Source organism: Amblyomma mixtum, chromosome 4 (assembly GCF_055824585.1).
Source record: "Amblyomma mixtum isolate Tamu chromosome 4, ASM5582458v1, whole genome shotgun sequence".
In the NCBI taxonomy this organism is placed as follows: Eukaryota; Metazoa; Arthropoda; class Arachnida; order Ixodida; family Ixodidae; genus Amblyomma; species Amblyomma mixtum.
The window spans coordinates 111,463,675-111,470,587 of NC_143015.1; the positions used below are offsets into that span (position 1 = coordinate 111,463,675).

Below are 6,913 nucleotides of genomic sequence, written 5' to 3' on the forward strand. Positions count from 1 at the left end.
ACGCCTCGCGCGACGGCGCGAGCTGGGCCCCCGTGTTTCATCTGCTGTGACGTCACGCATCACGTGGTATGACATGGAGGTCACGAAAGGTCAATGCTAACGACACCGCCGCGCTCGAGGAGCTGGGTTGGGCTATTTTAGTATGCTTCGCATAAAAACTGGCAGTTTTCCAAACCCCCTCTTATACAGTAGGATCTTTCCGCTACAGATAGACCCCATGTGCAAACACTGCTTAACTCCGGCCACTCTCATACACATGGCATGGACTTGTACACGCTACAACACGAACAACCCAAACACCCCAGAGACGTGGGAGTCTCTCCTGCGTACTTCCGAGCCAGGAGGCCAACGCCGGTTTATCCAGCGTGCGGTGGAGGCCGCGACATCCCAAGGGATCGCCGCCGACCTCCTCTAAGCAAGCGCAACCGGTCCTTGGACTGGTCCCCCGTTTTTGGGCGCAATGAAAGAGTTCACCAGCACCATCGTGAAAGGCCGCGCGTTCGTTGAATTCGCTATTCGACAATAGCTCCGACTTGACCCCTATTGTTGTTGCATCGTTTTGATTCACATGAGGTTGATTGATTGATTTATTGATTGATTGAAGGAATCTTTATTTACTGAATATTCGCAGAACATCCGGTAGTCCGGTAGTCCACTGTTTATTGCTGCTGCGCTGGCCCTCCCCACCAGCCAGTGCTGACGGTGAGGATCATCGCTGAGCAGAGCAGCCTCGTACTGCTCCTCTGAGGGGTTTGGAATGGGGTCAACTAAGTGATTAAATTGGCATGTCTACCACATGGTGTGGGATCTCTCCCCAGTGTGGGCACTGCGGAGAGTATGGTGTAGGGTACCACTGGTGTAACTTAGCAGGCGTTCGGTATGTGTTGGTTTGTAGACCACTAAGGTTAACTTCGCTTGTGCATGGTAGCTGTTGGCGCCTTGAATGTGGGAGCTGGCCGGAGTCTCTAGTTCGAGCTAGGGTGAGGGCTTCCCAGATTTGAACTCCGGCAGCCAAGAAAGGTTGGTATCTGTCGTCGGTATACTTCCTAAGCCCCGTGGAACGCCGTATTGCGAATACTCCGCAGAGAGACATTGCACCGGGGCTATTCATACTGGTACAGGGACACAGCTAACAGCATGAGGAGAAATCGGCGTTGTTTGGAAAACAAGAACTCCTGCCACGGAGAGTGGATTTGTCAGTGTGAGAATACTTGTGAGCCGTCATTTCTGTGTCCCACCCTCATCATATACGAGGTCTGTTAGAAAAGTATCCGACTTTATTTTTTTTTCAGCACCTGACGGATATGAAACAAGCGCGCTTGCATCAGACGACCTTGAACCTTGAACCTTCGTGCGCATGCACGAATTTTTTCCCGCCCGCCGATAGCGTCAGTCGCTGGGACGCAGCGTTTGAGTGAGGCAGTGCGCAGTGCTCTCGTCGGTTTTTTATTCCAAGGAAAATGGCGGAGCGACAGGAGCAGCGTTACTGCATCAAAATTTGCCAGAAACTGGACGACAGCCAAGTGGAAACCGTTCGGAATATTCAATACGGCTTTCGGTGAAGATGCTATGAGCAGCACACCAATTAAAAAGTGCTACAATTGGTTTAACGACGGCCGCACATCGGAGGAGAGTGAGCCACGCTCCGGTCGGTCACCAACGCCGAAATGACCAGGTCATTGCCGAAGTGAACGCTGTGGTGATGCGGAACCGTCGTGTGACTACTCGAGAAATTGCGGAAGAGGTGGACATCAGCAATTTTTCTGCACATTCCATTATCAGCGAAGATTTGGCCATGGAGAGAGTTGCGGCGAAATTCATGCCGAAGGTGCTCACGGTGGACCAAAAGCAGCTTAAGCAGCTTCGTGTTGAAGTCTCACAGAACATGCTGAATTCCACAAACAGTGACCCCGACTTCATCAACACCATATTCACTGGTGACGAGTCTTGGGTGTACGGGTGCGACCCGGAAACCGAATCCCAGTCGTCGTAGTGGAAGCATTCCACGTCGCCAAGACCAAAGAAGGCCCGCCAAGAGTGCAGCACTGTCAAAGTGATGTTGACTGCTTTTTTTTTACTACTTTTGTGTGGCACACCACGAGTACGCACCCTACAGGGTCAAACAACGACCAGAGAGTACTACAGGGAAGTCCTCCGTCGCCTACATGGTGCTGTGTGGTGCAAGAGACCGGAGTTGAGGTCGACAGGAATTTGGCGCATTCATCACGACAAGGCTCCTGCGCATTCCTTGCACTTGATTCGAACTTTTTGGCGAAAAACCAGACTTATGTAGTTCCACAGATTCCTTGCTCTCCTGATATGGCCCCCTGAGGCTTCTGGCTGTTTCCCAAAATCAAAAGGCCATTGAAAGGAGCGCGATTTCAGACAAGAAAGGACATTATGGCTGCAGCAACAGCTGAACTAAACTTTATTCCGAAAAGGGCCTTTTAGGAATACTTCCAACAATGGCAGCACCCCTGGGAGAAGTATGTGGAGTCCCAAGGAGACTACTTTGAAGGTAATTAGGTTTCCAACGCCCCAGTTATGCGAGTTTTTTTTCTTCGCCCAAAGGTCGGATACTTTTCTAACAGACCTCGTACGTTATGTTTCTCTTATTACTGTCACCAATTTTTAAAATCAATCTTTCAGTTAGTGGGGCGCTTGTTTCGAGGTACCATTATCAGCGAGGTTTGGCGTACGAGTACACCTAAGACCTGCTAACTATCGGCATGGTGCGATGTAAGTGCACGATAAGAGCCCCATGTGGTCGAAATTGCCAGAGCCCGTCCCGACGGCGACCCTCATTGCCTGAGCTGCTTTGGGGCGTTAAACCCTCATAAGCCATAAACCATCAACCAACTAGCAGGATAGTTGACAACTAATGAATACGTTGTTTATTTTCAGCTATTTCGGTTGGCCTCCTTATCTATTGAGTGACATGTCGCATATCGCATGTAATGTCTTTATCACTGGAGGTGAGCTCACTGTAAATCACATTTTATTTTCGTGCACAGAACTCGAATGGCTAAGGGAAAAATATTTTACTGTATTTTACAATGAACACATTCCCTTCCACCCCAGTTTATTTTTGGGAGATAATCCACTCGCAGAAGTTTTCCCTTTTTAGTTTCCTGAAAGAAGCGGCGATCTTAAACTATAATATCAATAAAACCGGCAGTTGCTTAGCTTAGTTAGGCCTGGATATACGCAGCGAAAAAAAAATGGCTGTGGTTTAGCTCTGGTTAAACCTGGTAGAGTAGCGATAGTGTAGCTTTTTTCAGAGACTCAGAAGTCGATTCATCGTCATCATTCAGCGTGGATGCACTGTCGTCGGCTAAGCGGGCCCGTCTAACCGCGTCGCTTATCGAGACGCTTAGCGCGCTGTTCCACGGTCTCCTCGGCTCGCCGCCTCCTCTGCCTTCGTTTCTGCGACGAGCCCTAGCTTCCTCCGAGCTGTCCATTTCTACCACAGGCTCCGTATCGTTGTGATACCCGCCGCATCACTGACGACACTCCCCGCATGCGCACAACTGACGAGGCGGGCGGCTAGAATTTCGATGGAGGCTAAATTGTAGAGCCCCGTGTACTGTGCGATGTCCCTCATATGTGAGACAGTTACTGCGTATTCCCTTTCCTCAAAAACCAATTTTCAGTTATACGAAGGAACTCCATTGCCTGTTCGGCGCGACGCCTTGCCCGTGGTGCCATGGCTCAGCGCGCAGCCACGCTGACCTCGTGAAGCAATTGGCGTAGTGTAGCTCTCGCTACAAAGATTGCGTCTACTGACATTTCGGTAGCGACACGCTGTCGTTGTCTCGGGCCACGCGGGGAGGGGGGGAGGTGTGGGAAGGATTGAAAGCTGACGTTGTAGAGTGAAATAAGTACCAAAAATGTTGCCGAACATCTGTGCAGGAAACAAGCTCCGGTGCATACGTCCGCTGTTCGAGCTATAAACGAGCAAACAGCTCAAACGCGTTGCATTAGCTCCGAATTAACAATGTGCAGCGGTGCAGTTACTTGCGATTGTCGTGATCATCGCTGATAGTTATTTCGTGTCAAACTGCAGGCCACCTGCCCCGGTCTCCCGTCAGGCTCACGCATCCATTGCCGCAGAATACAACCGCTGGGCTGGTCCAAGCCGCGGGACCAGCGTGAGCATCATCAGCGCTTCCGCCACGTGGGTGTTGCTGCAACGCCGTCGCACTCCCCCCTTGCAACGTCCTGACAACGGGGACAGGTGAGGTGGAGGAGCACGTGACTGGCACGTACAGGTGCGGACATGAGTAGACGGAGCTCGATATTCCGCTCTTCACTCCTTCCACGTGAAAAAAAAAAGAAACATTGTTTGCCCCAGAGAAAGCGCACATTAGCATCCACTACCAGCATGCAGATACCATAATTGGCAATTCCAATTATTTAACGCGTGAAAAAATATTAGGAGCGAATAGCATGCTCCATTTACGTTTGTGCGTACCTGTACGCTTCGACATCGTGTTTGTTGTAGGTGGTGGTGTAAAACATTTATTTATACTATATACAGAGGTATTGCTTGGACCATGCCTGAAGGGCCCGGCCCTCACAATCACTAGGAGGGATCCCTAGTCCGGGACCCCTGTGGCCTCCGCGGCGGCCCGGGCTCTTGTCACCAGGGCTCGTTGGTCCTGGAGAGTTGAGCAGCCGAGCAGGGCAGCCTCCCAGTCCTCTCTGGTGGGGTGGGAAAGCAGGATTGCCAGGGCATGCCCACACCATGTGATACGTGTCCGCAAACACTTCCCCACAGTGTGGACACTCGCCCGAAAAAGCCGAATTGAAATGTTTGAGCACTGCCGGGCACAGTAGCGTGTTGGTGTAGAGGCGAAGTAGCCAACGCTCCTCTGGCTTATTGAGGCCTTTACAGGGGGGTGCGTATCGGCCGTGAGCGTTTTGATACAGGAGAGAGATCTCCCGAAAAGTAATAGCCGGATTAAAATCAGTAGCCGGATCAGGCGGCGAAAGAGGCGATGCCCGGTGGTTAAGCGCGCGGGCGGTAGTGTCCGCTACCTTATTTCCCTCTATCCCAGCATGTGCTGGGGGCCCAGATGATGGTGCGCCGGGTTGGGAAATCCCGGTACTCACATCTGTGTAAAATTTGGAAAGCATGATCTGGAATTTGGCCCTGTTCAAAATTGCGGCAAGCTTCTCTTGAGTCGGTGATAATGACTCGGAACGCTGGATCCGCAGCTGCAAGTGCGATAGCAACTTCCTCCGCGAATGTAATGTTGGGGGCACGGAAGGTGAGGCCCTGAACTGGGTTGTTTTGGTGGACAACGGCAGCCGTGTACCAACCCCCATGGTGTGGACCTGCCGCGTCCGTGTAAAACACCCCTGGTCGAGCACCATACTGCTTGGAAATGGCCTCCGCTCGCGCGAGGCGGCGGCCATCATGGGCATCTTTTGTCATGTTATTGGGGATGGGGCGAACCTTTAGTGCGAAGCGCCAGGCCTCGGGCATGGATACCCGCATCTCCTCTTGGGTTGTGTAATTGATGTGGAGGCGGGTCAGTAGGCGGCTACCCGCACGTGTTTTGCTTAACCGCAAGTATTGATTGCTGAGATGAGCCTCGCGCAGCTCCCCAAAGGTGTTCGTCATCCCCAGGCCGAGGAGACGTTGGTTGGATGTTGCAATTGGGAGGTCGAAAGCTCTCTTATAAATTTTGCGGAGAATCACTTCGAGAGCGTTCTCATCACATTTGCGCAGGTGGAGGTACGGTGCCGAATAGAGGATTCGACTGGTTACGAATGCATTCACCAGCCGCAGGGCGTCTTTGCATCGCAACCCCCCTCGTTTGCTTGATACCCGGCGGACCACACGGCCCACCTGATCCCCCACCTTGCGGAGTTTCTTCAGCGTGGTGTCAATCTTGCGGTTCTTTTGTATGTAGAGTCTAAATACTCTGATTTCATCGTGTTCAGGTATCGGGCCACTAAGCAGGGAGAGGGCAATTTTGGTTGTGCACCTTGGATTGGGACGTATGTGCACGAATTCCGATTTGCTCGGGGAGAGCGCGTTGAACGGCAGGAACAGCGGTAGAACGCCGGTGTTTAAGTGCTTGACGTTCGCAGGGGAGATTCCTCTGGCACGGCTACATAGCCGGGTGCTGCGCAGCTGTGGGTGACGTAGACGGACGTCACGTTGACGAGTGCACAAGTTTCCTTGGCGTAGCCGATAAATAGAGAAAGATTGCGCATACAGGAGAGAGTGGGTTCTTGTGTTCTTGTCCTTTCTATTGCAGTGCCTCACCGCTCTCTTAACTGTGCCCTGTTCGCGTATCAACCCTGCACTCTTTACACGAGCACACCTCTATGGGTGTAAAAAGGGAGTAAGGTGTCCTATAGCACACAACTTTTTGAAACGGTGTGCGCTAGGGGATAACTTTACTTCCTCTTGTCTTTCTGCTTAGAGAGTGCAGAAATGAAACTACAGTCCCTCTTTCTGCGGAAGTGGAATAAGGGAACGCATATAGACCTGCTCATCGAACCGTAAATGCAAGTGCGCTGCCATCGTGACGTTTCACGTTTACATCTCTTGCTACTTTTTCGCACGTCTAGCAGCGTGGCACTTCGCTTGCACGTAACGTACGCCAATTACCCCATGTTCGTAGACCACGCGTCGCTTGTACCGTTCAAGTCTGAGCTAGTGTCGAATAGCGGATTAAATGAAAGCGCGGGCTTTCACGATGCTTAAGCAACCTATAACCACGTGAGCAGTCATTTACTGACTAAATCTGTGGCCTATGCCATGGTTTTTTACCTCGCTATCGGTTCTTTGCACTGATGTCGTAGTAGTCGCGGTGCCGGAGACCGGGGGCATCGTGAAAGGCCGCGCGTCCGTTTGATTCGCTGTTCGCCACTAGCTGAGACTCGAATCGCTAGT

The 6,913-nt window shown here is 51.7% G+C and overlaps 2 protein-coding genes across 11 annotated transcripts in view; both read left to right on the top strand.

Moving 5' to 3' along the window:
• The window catches only part of LOC149347887 (uncharacterized), a 129,863-nt gene that overhangs the window by 107,131 nt on the left and 15,819 nt on the right, over positions 1-6,913 (top strand). For 2 of the 9 annotated variants that reach the window (XR_016292693.1, XR_016292694.1), the window contains exon 15: positions 4,067-4,237. The exons of the other annotated variants lie outside the window; for them this stretch is intronic. The gene's annotated coding sequence lies outside the window, so the exon portion shown is untranslated. The remainder of the gene's footprint in view (positions 1-4,066; positions 4,238-6,913) is intronic. 9 annotated transcript variants of the gene reach the window in all.
• The window catches only part of LOC149347888 (uncharacterized), a 356,391-nt gene that overhangs the window by 55,144 nt on the left and 294,334 nt on the right, over positions 1-6,913 (top strand). The window lies entirely within an intron of this gene.